Source organism: Macrotis lagotis, chromosome X (assembly GCF_037893015.1).
Source record: "Macrotis lagotis isolate mMagLag1 chromosome X, bilby.v1.9.chrom.fasta, whole genome shotgun sequence".
Taxonomy (NCBI): domain Eukaryota; kingdom Metazoa; phylum Chordata; class Mammalia; order Peramelemorphia; family Peramelidae; genus Macrotis; species Macrotis lagotis.
Genome location: NC_133666.1, coordinates 591,152,132 through 591,166,558, shown reverse-complemented (window position 1 = coordinate 591,166,558; position 14,427 = coordinate 591,152,132). Strand labels below are relative to the sequence as shown.

At 34.6% G+C, this 14,427-nt stretch overlaps 1 long non-coding RNA gene across 1 annotated transcript in view; it reads right to left on the bottom strand.

Annotated features, from left to right (window-relative positions):
• Positions 1-486: 486 nt before the first annotated feature.
• The window catches only part of LOC141498568 (uncharacterized), a 90,316-nt gene continuing 76,375 nt past the window's right edge, over positions 487-14,427 (bottom strand). Inside the window, exon 5 of the long non-coding RNA XR_012471693.1 lies at positions 487-2,523. This is a non-coding gene — a long non-coding RNA (uncharacterized LOC141498568). The remainder of the gene's footprint in view (positions 2,524-14,427) is intronic.

Below are 14,427 nucleotides of genomic sequence, written 5' to 3'. Positions count from 1 at the left end.
GTTTGACAAACCCAAAGGCATCAGTTTCTGGGATAAGAACTCATTATTAGACAAAAATTGTTGGGAAAACTGGAAAATAGTATGGCAAAAACTAGGCATTGACTCACATCTCAAACCCTATACCAAAATAAGGTCAAAAGGGGCAAAGGGGGACAGCTAGTTAGCACATTGGATAGAGCACCAATCCTGGAGTCAGGAGGACCTGAGTTCAAATTTGGCTTCAGACAATTAATAATTACCTAGATGTGTGACTTTGGCCAAGTCACCAACCCCACTGCCTTGCAAAAACCTAAAAGAAATGGGTACAGGATTTAGAGATAAAGGGTAACACCATAGATAAATTAATGAACCAAGAAATACTCAATCTATCAGATCTATGGAAAGAGAAGATATTTATTTATTTGTTTGTTTGTTTGTTTAGTTTTTTATTTATTTATTTAACAAGACAGTACATTATAAACTGCCAAATGAATAATTTTGACTATATTAAATTAAAAAGCTTTTGCACTAATAAAATCAATGCTGCCAAAATTAGAGGGAAAGCAGAAAGATGGGAAACAATCTTCACAACTAGGAGTTCTGGTAAAGGTCTCACTTATAAAATATAGAGAGAATTGAATCAAATTTATAAGGTTACAAGTCATTCCCCAACTGATAAATGGTCAAATATTTGAATAAACAATTTTCAAATAAGAAATTAAAGCTATATATAATCATATGAAAAAAATACTCCAAATCATTACTGATTAGAGAAATGCAAATTAAAACAACTATGAGGTATCACCTCACACCTATCCGATTGACCAAAATGAGAAAAAGAGAAAATGATCAATGTTGGGAGGATTGGGACATTAATACATTGCATAAATACATTGGGACATTGATACATTAATACATTACATTGCATTAATACATTAATACATAGCTGGTGCAGTTGTGAACAGATATAACCATTCTGGAGAGCAATATGGAACTATGCTCAAAGAGCAATAGAACTGTTCATTCCCTTTGACGCAGCAATTCCAATTCTAGGCCTCTATACAGAAAAAAAAAAATCATAAAAAAAATAGGAAAAGTCCTCCATGTTCCAAAATATTCATAGCAGCTTTTTCTGTCGTGGCAAAGAATTGGAAATTGAGGGGATGCCCATCAATTGGGGAATGGATAAACAAGTTATGGTACATGAATACTATATAGTATTATTGTTCTATAAGAAACCATAAATGGTCGGATTCTAGAGAAGCATGGAATGAAGTTACAAAATCTGATGCTGAGAGAAAGGAGCAGAATGAGAGGAACAGTGTACACATTAACAACATTGTGAGATGATCACTCTTGAGGAAAGCAGCTCTTCTCAGCAGTTCAGAGAGCTAGGACAACCCTATTAGACTAGCTATGGACAATGTTAGCCCCATCCAGAGGAAGCAAACTGAAAACAAAACAAAACAAAAACAAAAACAAAAACAAACAACCCTTCAGAATCTAATGAACAATTTTGAAAAATTATCTCTTATGTATCTCTTTCCCTGATTCCTAATTCCTTATACTGAAAATGACTAATCTGTGAATATGTTTATCAAAAATATGCATATACAATGCTAACCTGACTATTCACTGCTATGGGAAGGAGTGTGGGTAGGGAGGGTGGAAGAAAAATTTGTAACTTAAAAATATACATGTGCATATGAATAAAAATATTAAAAAAAAGATTTGAACTAAAAAAAATTGACAGAATTGCACAGAATAATGAAGAGGAAAATGAGTAGAACCAAGAGAATGTTATATATAGTGACAACAGTGTTGCTTTACGAACAACTTTGAATGACTAAGTCATTTTGACTATTATGAATATACAATTTAACTTACAAAGAACATTTGAAGGAAGATATTATCTGCATCCAGAGAAAGAACTGATTAATAGAAATATGTGTAGAATGATTTTACCTATATAGAAATATATGTGTGTGTAATCGTAGCCATCTCTAAGGTGGGTGAGGAGAAATAAGAAAAAAAAAAGAAAAAAATTACATCATACTTATATATTTAAAAGGAATAGTAAATTGTACATAATAGATTTGCAGTTTCATGTATGTTCATCTTTTTTTCTTTTTCTACCATTTTATAGAATTTTTTGGTTTCTTAAATATCAAATAAAATTAGTAATTTTTTTAAGGCATAGGAGATTTCAGCTTTTGGGACAAGAACTCACTTTTTGACCAAAAACTTCTGGGAAAACTGGAAGACAAAGGCAGAAACAGTACAGAGCAACATCTTATATTGTATACCAAATTAAGGTCAAAATGAGTACATTATTTAGATACAAAGGATGATACCATAAACAAATTTGAAAAGCAAGGAATAGTTTGTCTGTGGTCCATGGATTAGGGAGGAATTTAATGTCATGACATGCATATGAATTGTATTTGAGTGAGATAGGTGCTAGGCAGTCATTAGCCTTACTTTCTCTTCCAGAACCTTCTGAATCCAATGGCCACATATGAAATAGGATGGCTGGAAATGGTCCTGAATGAGGAAAAAAATCACTGTTTAGTGACTTGTCCAAGGTCATACAGATGGTAGCAAATGTCTTAGGTTGTCTTTGAAGTCTTGTCCTCTTGACTCCAAGGCCAGTGCTCTATCCACTAAATTTTCTCACAGATAAAACCAACATAACTAAAATTAAAAGGAAAACAAAATCTGGGAAACAATTTTAAAGCAAGTGTCTATAACAAAGACCTCATATAGAAAACTGACTCAAATTATAAGGACATGCCATTGTCCAATTGGGAAATGGTCAAAGGATACGAACAGGCAGTGTTCAGATGAAAAAATAAAAGCTATTTATAGTCACATGAAAAAAATGCTCTGAATCACTATTAGAGAAATGCAAATTATAATAACTCTGAGGTACTACTTTATACCTAATCTATCAGACTTACTAACATCACAGAAAAGAAAAATAATATATATTGGAGAACATGTGGGAAAATCAGGACACTAATATATTGTTGATAGAGTTGTGAAATGATCCAACCATTGTGGAGACAATTTGGAACTATGCCAAAGAGCTATAAAACAATACATATCCTTTATTCTAGCAATAGTATTACCATGTCTGTATCCAAAATGGATTTTTAAAAGGGAAAAAGTCCTATCTGTACAAAATATATTTATAGCAGCTCTTTCTGGAATTTTATAAAAGATCACTATCAATTGGAGGAAGTATAAACAAGTTGTGGTATATGAATGTAATGGAATACCATTTTACTTTAAGAAATAACAAGCAAGCTTATTTCCAAAAAAACTATGGAAGACTTATACAAACTAATGTTAAGTGAAGTGAGCCGAAACAGGAGAACATTTTACACAGAATCAGCAATATTGTATGATGATCAACTGTGAGTGACTTAGCTATTCTCAACAATACCATGATTCAAGATAATTTCAAAGGACTCATGGTGAAAAGTTTTATCAGCATCCAGAAAAAGAATAGATAGATTCTGAATGCATAGTCAAGCATACTATTTTTCACATTATTTTCTTCTTTTACAACATGACTAATATGAGACTATTTTACATGATCACACATATATAATCTATATCAAATTGTTTACTGTCTTAGGGAGGGGGGATGTGTGGGAGAGAGGAAGAAATATTGGCACTCAAAATTAATTTAAAAAGATGTTAAAAATTGTCTTTACATATAATTGAGGAAAAATAAAATATCATTTTAAAAAGCCTTTAAAAGTCTTATTCAAATATTTAGTAAGAATAGGATATGCTTTTCTAAGATTGCACCAAAAAATTGTGTAGCTTCATTGACAAATTCCAAGTTTTTGCTAATTAGAAAAATCATTAGCTTTTCTTTATCTGGGTTGTTTAAATTGCTAATTTTTTTCTCGCTCAATATGAAAATTTCCACATGTAAACCTCATTCATTTGGGTTTGTTCAGTAAGAACTATTTCTACAACTATCCCTTGCGACATTTTAAATAATTTAAAATACTCTGTTCATTCCTAATCTCTTCCCCGCCTACTCACTGTTTTATAACAATAAACATTATTTTCACTTACACAACTATTTTTAGAATTTTTACCAAATATTCCCTTGACAAATTTATAGTATCCCCTTGAAGTTAGGGTTGTAAATATTTAACATTTGTTGGGGAGGGGGGGAGAGAGGATGGACTCACAATATACTTTTAAGTTTAATCTGCATTATTAACATTTTTCCCATCTCTTAAGTCTAGAGAAACAACAAAATAATAAATCAAGCATGGATATGTAACCTTTGCTGATTTCTGAGGTGTAAACTGACAGTTTAACAATCACTGAACTGTTCTAGCACCCTCTTGCCTTGAGGGTACGTTCACCAGGCTGGGAGTCTCTACTTTAATACTTTCACTGGATGGATACTATTCTCAAGACACTTCACTATTTATCTTCATTTCAAAAATCTATAATATGAGGATAACACTACTTGCCCAACACATCTCATATTATCATAATGTCTAGAAAAATACTGTGCAAAGTTAAGTTGGGCTATAATATTTTTTTCTTTTACTTATATCTTAGGAAGTCCAAAAGCTTTTGGGTAGAGCAAATTTTCACAGCAGGATTTGATCATGACATTGAGATCAAAAGTCTGGTCAAAAACCAAACAAATACACCTTCCTATGGAAATCAAATTATCATGGACTGCTGATATAAAATCAGACATACATTTTCAGATATAGCCATTATATAAATACATTTTCTTTGACTGTACATATCTCTTATAAGGAGTTTTTCTTTTATTTTATTTTCATTGAGATTAGGGAGGAAGGAAGGAGTTAAGTAATAAGGAAAGGTGGCTGAACCAAAAAAAAAGGAAGAAAAGAGCATCATTGAAGCATTTTTAAATGTATAGAAGAAAATTAAAGGAAAAACCAGAAGAATCATAGCTAATTAGGACAGTTTTGAAAGTCATACATCTAATTTATTATACATTTTAAAATAAAATTAAGCTCATCAAGAAAGAAATGCACAACTTTAAGTACTCTCTTTTCCATAATATAGAGAAAAAACAATTTTATTTGGTGTTTATTAACCTCAGAGGAGACAAATAAAAGGAGGAAGAATAAACTGAGCCGTCCTTTTCAGAATTCTCTATAGGCAAGTCCACCAAAAAAGGTATCAATTTGAACTACCTCAGTGTCTTGAATGCTACAATATCTCTTCCATTTTTTTCATTGTTGGTGTTCCCTCCATTGATATACAATATATCCTTCCAACTTTTGTCATATCCTCCCACAAATATAATAAGGTATACACCCAAAATTCAGAGAATTTTCTTTTAGATCTCCTGACATATAGACATCAGTGAACAAAGCACAGGGTTAACCAGTTATCTTTTGCTCTCACTACGTGACTTTCTTGGTTAGTCATTTCAATCAGGTTCAACTCTTTTGGGGTTTTCTTAACCAAGATATTGGAGTGGTTGTGTCATTTCTTCCTCTAACTCATTTTAAGATGAGAAAACCAAGATAAAATATGTTTAAGTGACTTGTGAAGAGACCTATAACTATATAGATTTGAACTCAGGTCTTTCTGACTCTAAGCCTGGCTCTCTATTGTTATTGCAACACAGCTACTTCATGCTATTTGACTTGCCCAATTTTTTTCCCTTTTTACTCTGGTTTTACACTTCTCTAATAGCATCCTTAATTGACTTCTTGGACAAATTTCTATATTGGTAATAAGTTTCAATCCATCTCTTCCTACCACAATTTTGGTATGAATGAGAAACACCTTATTTTTTGAGGAAAGACTTTAAGGTGATAATTTGCTTTCTTACAATTGTTAATAAGATTAGAGGAATCTTATGTTTTCCATAGCTTTCAATAAGTTGAGAAATAATAAAAATGAAGTTTTCTCTGGAGCACAATTTACAAAAGACAGTTTCCTTCTATGTTTTTGTAGATTACTTGTAAAAAATAGTACTAGGAAAGTAGGTCTGTTGATCAGTAATTGTTGATATTATTTCAGTCCGCTAACCTAATAATAGGATCTAAGGTTTCTTCCTTATCTTCATAAGCTTTGTGGATTAAAATCTTTTTATTTAAACTAACAAATTTCAAAATTCTTTACAGTCGCATAAAAACTCCATTTCAGGAGATCTTGAAAGGTTATGTATAATAAAAAAAAATTAAATTACTTCTTAAAGGTGAAATACCAACAATATGATGTGAGGTTAGGAGTTTTTAATAATTAATGAAAATTAACTCCAAATGCAAATTTTCTAAAGTAGAAATATAGAACTGTTCTACTTTCTTTTATACAATTAATGAAGTTGTTTAAAATTGTTATTATATAATAAATATGTCATCCTATACATACTCATATCCCACTTTGGTGGATATAAGCTCAGGGACTGGAAGACCAGTCAATCCAGTTCAAGAATTCAATTTTTAAAAATCATCAAACATTTCCTGTGCACAGGAGGTAATACTGGGAAAAGATAAAAAAAAAATTTAGATAAACCCCAGTCCCTGCTCTCATGGAGCTCACAGTCTACTAGATACAAGTTGTGAACACAAATTGAAGACTAGAACAATCAAGCCAAGACTTTTTACTACTGAAATTGTTCACTCCATGAAGGTAGTGCATAAGGAACAGCATATTGCTGAAAGGGGAAAAATTAATGATAATAATAAGTGGTAAGATCTTTATCTTGACAGCATTTATAGAGAGGTGCTAAGTGTTCCCCTTTGCTTGGGAGGCATCAACAGCAGTGAACTGCTAATATCACTTCTGCAGAAAGCTATTTGACTATGCTACTGATAACATGCTAAACCAGGCCTTCTCAGATTGCTAATGTAACCACTGAATCTGCCAATTAACTGTTAACACATTCTCTTTTATATAACAGGCTTTGCATGGACCCCCACTAGCCTGCCAGGGAGAATACTGGGCTGGGATGTGAGAAAACTAATAGTAATAATAGTGATAGCAATAATGACAGAACCCTATTTGTCCATGGCCATTTGGATGCTCTCATTACTTAAAGAGTTTTCAATCAATTTCAAGGGCTATGTCAACTTTGGGGTCTAAAATGCTGTATTAAACCGAGGTACCCCCAATATCAGTGACTCAACCCAGCCCATAGGACCTGCTTAGGATTTCTCCACCACTACTTCATTGACCTGCCCTTTTGGTGACACAGGATAGTTTCCCATGGGAAAATTGGTCTGGTGAAGGGGATAGAGAAGGGAATAAGTATTTATTAGGATCTAATTTATGGCAGTCATTTAACATTTTACAAATCTCATTTGATCCTCACAGCAAATTTGCAAAACAGATGTTGCTAATATTATTCCCCATTCTACAGGTGAGAAAACCGAGGCAAAAAGAAGTTAAGTGACTAGTCCAAGGTCACAGAGCATGTTCTAAGACCAAATATGAACATGTCTTCCTGAGTCCTGGCATCACACTCTATCCATTGCACCACCTAACAGAGGATGGTCTGAAGTGAAGATGCTCAGGTTTAATAGCTGTGTATGTAACCTTGGAAAACTGCTTCACTTCTCTGACTCTCCTTATGTGCCAAACTGATTATGCCAGATTACCTCTTCCAAACTCTAATGTTCCAGTGTCCTGACAATCTGTGTTCTTAGGCTAATTCCAGATCTAATATTCTACATTGCATTTGCTTTTCCAGCTCTGATATTCTGTGATATAATTTCTATATTTTAAAGCCCCCCCCATAACATTCCAAGATGCTATTATTTCATCACATACTTGTGGAACTAAGAAAGGTCCATAAGGGTTGTATTATTTATATTATTTATTATTGTTGTCACTAATTTGTTATGTGATCTGTAAAAATGCTTTCTGTGCCTTAGCTTTCCACATATCTAGCATACCTTTCTTCACAAGAATACTATGAGTGCTACAGTGGGTTGGCAGTTATTAAGAGGTTACTGTACTTGTTTATAAGCCATTTCTGTCACTTTAAATTAAACTTCTGTTTGATTCCTGAAAAAAAAAAAGAGGTTACTATATGCTAGGCCCTAATATTCAAAGACAAAAAGGCAAAACGGTCCCTATACTCAAAGAACCACATTTCCCTTGAATTGGGAAAGTAAAATATTATGAGTTCACTAATGATTAAATGTAATATCTACATACAGTAGACAAAGGTAATTCCATTAGTGAGCACTAAAGGACTGGAGGGAATCAGGAAAAGACTCATGTAGGAGATGACACTTGAGTTAAGCTTTGAAGGGAGTTAGGAATTCCAAAAGGTAGGGGAAGTGAGAGAGAGCATTCAATACATGGGAAAAAGCAGGCATATTTTAATTCAATCCAACAAATAGTAAATATTCACTCAGTGCTTAAGACAAGATTCTCTTCTTGCTATCCTTTCCATCCCTATCCAATGAGTCCAAATATTATTATAATTGATATAATATTTATTATTAATATTGATATTCCAGGACATATTTGATAATGATATTTATCTTTCATATTCAAAGAAGACCATGACATCAGGGAGATGATATCATGATAAGCAAATGAATTAGGTTTGAGTGAGGGTTGCTATGCTAAGTCATCAGCCTCACCTTCTCCTCCAGAGCCATCTGGATCCTGTGGTCAGATATGAATCAGAATGACTCTGAATATAGGTCAGTCAGGGTTAAGGGACTTCTTCAGTTATTGAGGGTCAAGTGTCTGAGTCCACTAAGGGCAGCTAGGTGGTTTAGAGGTTAGAGCACTTGGCCTTGAAGTTAGCAGTACAGAAATTTGAATTTGACCTTAGGACATATTTAGAAATCCAGAGGAAGGTCAACAAAACTTTGAGCAGATCCTTTATATACAAAAATATTAAAAGATATGAAAAAGAAGCAGAGAGAATAAGAAATATAGTTGACTTGCCATCAGGAGAAAATAACTATATTGATCAATTCATAGAATCATAGCTGTAGAGGTAAAAAGGATCTTAAAGGTTGTCTAGTGTATGGGGTGTATAGAGAGCACTATCCCTGATGTGAGGGTTTGCCGAGTTCTTTTCAGGGATGCTCATCCAACTTTGATGTCCATCTGTCACCTAACTCTCATCTGAGGTTCCAAAAAAGCTATGGAATGCTCAGTAACCAACCTGAGTAAAAAACCATCTTTGCAGATGGGCTAAACTAGGTTGAGAGTAACAGAAAGAGCTCAAATCCATTGGTAAATTAGGTGGTTGACTGCTACAAGCATGTGAAGATTTTCCTCAGTGGAATGGGTGGATGAGAACAATTTGTTCCAACAGTCATGAAGGCAATCAAAGGAGGTTCTTAGAGCACCTAGAGCTTGGTCAGACATCAAAAATGCCAGCTTTCTCCACTGCATTCTGAACCATCACCAGTCATCGTAACTTTTGTCCTGACACTGGACTTTGATAACCCTGAAAGAGAGAATGAGACTGATGACTTTGCCTCATTAAATACAATTCACCCACCAGTCAAGACCTCACCCTGTGCCATTATTTCTCCTCTTTGCAAGGAAGGATGAACAAGTCCAATTCCTACATATAATAGATAAGGAATTGAGACCTAAGGGGTTAAGTGACTTGCCCAAGGTCAAATACCTGCCAAGTATAAGAGCCAGGATCTGAACCCAATTCTTCCTGTACCTTTTCTTGGGTTTCCATACTTCTCTCAATTTATTATTAAAATAAAAGAATTGGCTTGCCTAAGAGAATTGTGAGCTCATAGATATATGAATTCTCATACTATAATTGTTATTAAAACAAATGTACTTATAGATCAGGAAACTGGTCACTGAGTCCAGTCCTTATGAGCACATGTAGAGTGTTTCTGATTTCCCCATGCAGAAGAGGCTGGTAATCCTGTTTCTTGGAAATTTGGGTTCATGTATCAAGTGTCTTGAACTAGGAATGATTCATAGATATTCTGTACTGGTCCTGGTCTGTTTACCATATGGTGAACAAGAACCTCTTTTGAATGGCCACAGTTGCATAGGTAGAACTGGGATTCATTCAAAAGGCAGAAGTTGATCTTGCTTTGAAACCTTTTTTTCATGAAACTTCTTCCTGAGTGATATCATCCTATTGAAAAAATAGAGATGGTGCTATAAGGGAAGAACCTTGAGTACTCCTCATCTAAGGCAGACAGGTGGTTCATGAAGATGAGTTTATTTATTCACCTCAGCATTTGTTCATTCTTTGTTAGATAAAAGAGATTGATATATAATTTAAGACTGTGATTTTGTAAAGATTAGGAAGGTCTAGGAATCCAGGATCCAAATCCTGGCCACGATTCACATCTAGTTCCATGTAGATGCCTCCCAAAGAGTAGAGGACCCAGCCCAGTGTTAGGTGACAAAAGGGCTGTTCCAAGAGCAATTTCATGTTTGGATATGAACTTTCTTGGACCAATGCTATGTCAAAACTATGACAAGTCTCATTATCAAAGTGATAGAGGAAAGAGTTTTTTTTTTTTTCCTGAGATGATGGTGGGAAATTATTTGTGCTTCTGTACTTGCTATATTTTTTTGAGTCAGTGTTCCTTTATAAACACTTATTGGTCCTAATTGGTTAAATGGAACTGGGTACTATACACTGGTGGTGAATTGAGGAAGAAACATAACAGGCTTCAAAACAAATGCATTAAAGATATGACATACCCATCAGAGGTACCTTTACTATCCAGAAGGTGAAATATACCTGACCTTATTCTGGGAGGATGCCAGAGATTCTGTCTACACATTGATTCAAATATTCCATTGAATCATGATGACAGATGGACAAAAAGAGAAAAGAGACACTTGCATTATATTCGTTCATATTGCCATGACCTCAGAGCCAAAGTTCCACAGATGTCAGTCTCATGTCTGCACTAACTCTAAGCATTCATCTGAAGAGATTCCAGCCTTTAGGCTATTAGAATAAAGCTGCTGTAATAGTTCAGCATTGTCCTGGGTGTATGGTACAAACAGTCATTAAGAGTAGGTTAAAGGATATCAAGATCTTGGACTTGGAAGCCACTAGTTGTGCCACAGAAGGACTATGTGTTTGTTTTGGATATTTGCCTTTGCCCCACCCCCCAGTCAGCTAGAGTTTTAAGTAATTTAAATTTTCTAGCTGCTAGCACTTCTCTCATTACTGAGGTTCCCAGGCCCCCAAGTTTTCTTGGGAAAGATCTTGGATTTCCTTTTATCATATTATATGATCCTGCTTCATGATGATAGAATATCATTTGTAACAGTAGTGGTGGCATGTTCAGAAGAGAAAATAATTCTGGAAGTAAAATGCCTGTGTTTCTGAGTGTAGTTCCTCTCAGAAGAATCATCCCAGAGGAACAAGCAATAAAGTGACAATGGCAGATCAGCAAAGGAATGCCTGGACTAACCACAGTTTCTGAAATCAAATACCAGCGGTGGGATAGAACAAGGTATAAAGGAGGAAACTTGGACCTTGTCTTTGGTACTGTGAGTTGTGTGAACTGTGCAGATCTTAGTGAGAAGTCTCAATTCTTAACTGACCCCAGTTTTTTTCCCATCCTTCTAAGACCTAAAAAAGTAGGGCCATAAATCTGAAGGTAACTAAATAGTTCTTTAGGAAACTGGAGACTCCCTAGAAAAAAGTATTGCTTTACTCCTTTGGGATAATGAGTGTTTTCTTCTATAGAGGGAGCTTCAACTAGCATAATAATATAGATCTGCAAAAGAATGTCAATATTCTTGGCAATATTCAGTTCTTTAGTGATTTTCAGAGTTTTCTCCTTGTGGAGTTGGGGGGGGAGCCATAATCAAAGGATAACATTATAAGTTTGGAGGATGGTATCAGTAGCTGGGTAACTAGTGATCACCAGAGAGTGAAAAAGGACTTTCAACATTTTTAGGAGCTTGAGTACTCTTACATTTTCTTTTGAATAAAATAAAACATATTTGATGTTTTCTTAGTTTGGGTCCTTGAATTAAAGACATAAACTAAAGTCATATTCCTTTGTGATCCCTTGAATGAGGTACAAGTCAAATGAAAAGCTTTGAATGAGACACCAAGATTGAACTTAAAAGGTTCACAAGTTATACAAGAATTGATTTCCAAATGAATCCATTTCCTTTCCATCATCTGCCTTTCTTAAATGTTACTACAAGCTTGGTTTCTTTATATCTAAAATAAAAGAGTAGATTAGGACATCTCTAAAATCCCTTCTAGCTCTAACCTTCTCCATTTTATATTTTAAAGTTTTTGTCAATTCTAACATTCCATATTCCAAAGTACATTCTGACTCTACCATCTTATTTCCAAGGTGCTATCAAATTTTCCCCATTGTATGTTTCCTGTTCTAACATACTGTGATCCATTTCACCTCTAATATTCTACACCCCCAAATTTTCTAATTGTTATATTTAGTCATTTCAGTCACATTCACCTTTTTATGACTCTATGTGATATTAGATATTAAAATCTTATATAATTTCCTCCTTTTCTTGTTATACAGATGAGGAAATTAAGGAAAAAAGGGTCAAGTGACTTATTTACCTATGATCGCACAGCCAGTATGTGTCTGAAACTAGATTTGAACTCAAGAAGAACAGTTTTCCTGTCTCTAGACCTAGCCCTTTATCTATTGCATAAATAATATTCCACAAATCCACTGTCAGAAAAAAATCCTTTGATCAAAAAAGAGTTCAAATGTCATTATTCTGCCTCTAAGGGTTTTGCAACCCTTGCACATTTAGGAAAAAAAGATAGAAATCTTCCAAGGGGGCAGATTCCATCAGGAGATTGGGCATTGACCTTCCTGAATAAGATTCACTGGAAGCATCCAACTGTTGAGGGCAGGACAGTTGTTAGGTGGGGCTCTTGGTTGCTACAGAAACTCAATAGCTAAGGACTACAGGTGTTTTGATGCTTGACATATAATGTGAACAGCTTTTAAATAGAGAGGGAGAGAGAGCGAAAGCCGCCTAGAGCAATTATCTTTTCATTTCTTTATTATTCCCAAGCTGCTGTGTCACAAATCACATTTTCCGTCCTTTGGGCATGTTGATGCAGAGTTGCTGAATGCGTTTAACATAATTTGACCAGCTGACTACTACAGACAGACAATGTTAGCTATCAAGTGACTTATTAGCTCTGTTACATGGACTCACACATCCATCCACACATCCCTACAAAGACTCCTGCTGATGTGTATGTTTCCTTTACTAAAGGGGATCGCAAAGTCCCCTTTAATACTAAGCTCTTATTTGATTATTTCTTGAAAGACAATAAAACCCTTGTAGACTTTCCTGTCGACCTGCATTACAGTTCAACTCAGAGCTGGAATTGGGTGTAGCCTTGGCTCCAGGCATAGACCTAGACACTGTTAGGCTTTCAAGGATAGGCTGCCATTTCCAAGTCAGAAAAGTGGGATAGTCTAAAAGCTAATGCTGCCATCATGTGGCATTAATAGGAATGCCAGTAAGAAATCAGAGCTTAGACCTTTGCTTGGGAGGATAATTAGACAGAAATTACACTCATTGTTGAAGGTATTATTCTGTTGTTAAGATACCAAAAGTGAATTTAAAGTCATAATTCATCAGTTTTTCTTTGAGAAGATTGATGTTTTTGCACATTTTCACAAGATTTGAATCCTGAATTGACAATCACTTCTTCTGAGTGAATGAGAAAAAAATAATAACAATAATAGATTTGTGGCCTTAGCAAATGGCATGCATTTCTGATGTTCCAATGCTAAATCTGAGTCAAAGGAAAAAACAAAATCATACTATATGCTTATTTTTAACTTCTCTTATTAGCTAGAACATAGTAAGCTCTACTCATCAAGCTAGGGGTTCAAAAGACTCAAATTCTAAGTCCAACTCTTCTCTTCTTTAGCTTGTGTGATCTAAACAAGGGACTTCACTCATCTGGGTCGCAATTTCCTCATCTTTTTTACAGAATCACAAAGCAAGAAAAGCCCTTAGAAGCCATCTACTCTCAACCAACTCTAAAACAAAGGGCTTAGGCAAGGTGACCTTTAAAGTCTCTTCTAGCTGTAATGGTCCCATGAATTCATGACTTTATTGACTCTATAATTCCTTGACTGCTAGGAATTTGTTGTACTATATTTCTTTGTATGCTTTCCCTTCTGTATCTAGCACAGTGTATTGCCTATAATGCAAGATTATTAAATGTTACTAAATTGATTAATGATCATTATGTCATTTCTACCAAATCCCCTTCCAACATGTATTTTTCTGAAACTCGTCTCTGTCAGTGAATGATAACCATGGTAGTAAAAGATAAGTTCATCTTTTAAATCTTAATGAACATTGCCATCAATTAATCTTCCCAAAATGCTCTTATTTATTATACTTTAACCAAAGAAGCTATAATAATTCTCTATTGGCCAACTTGACCAAGACCATGTGGGCAAGTGTCCAAAAGCTTCC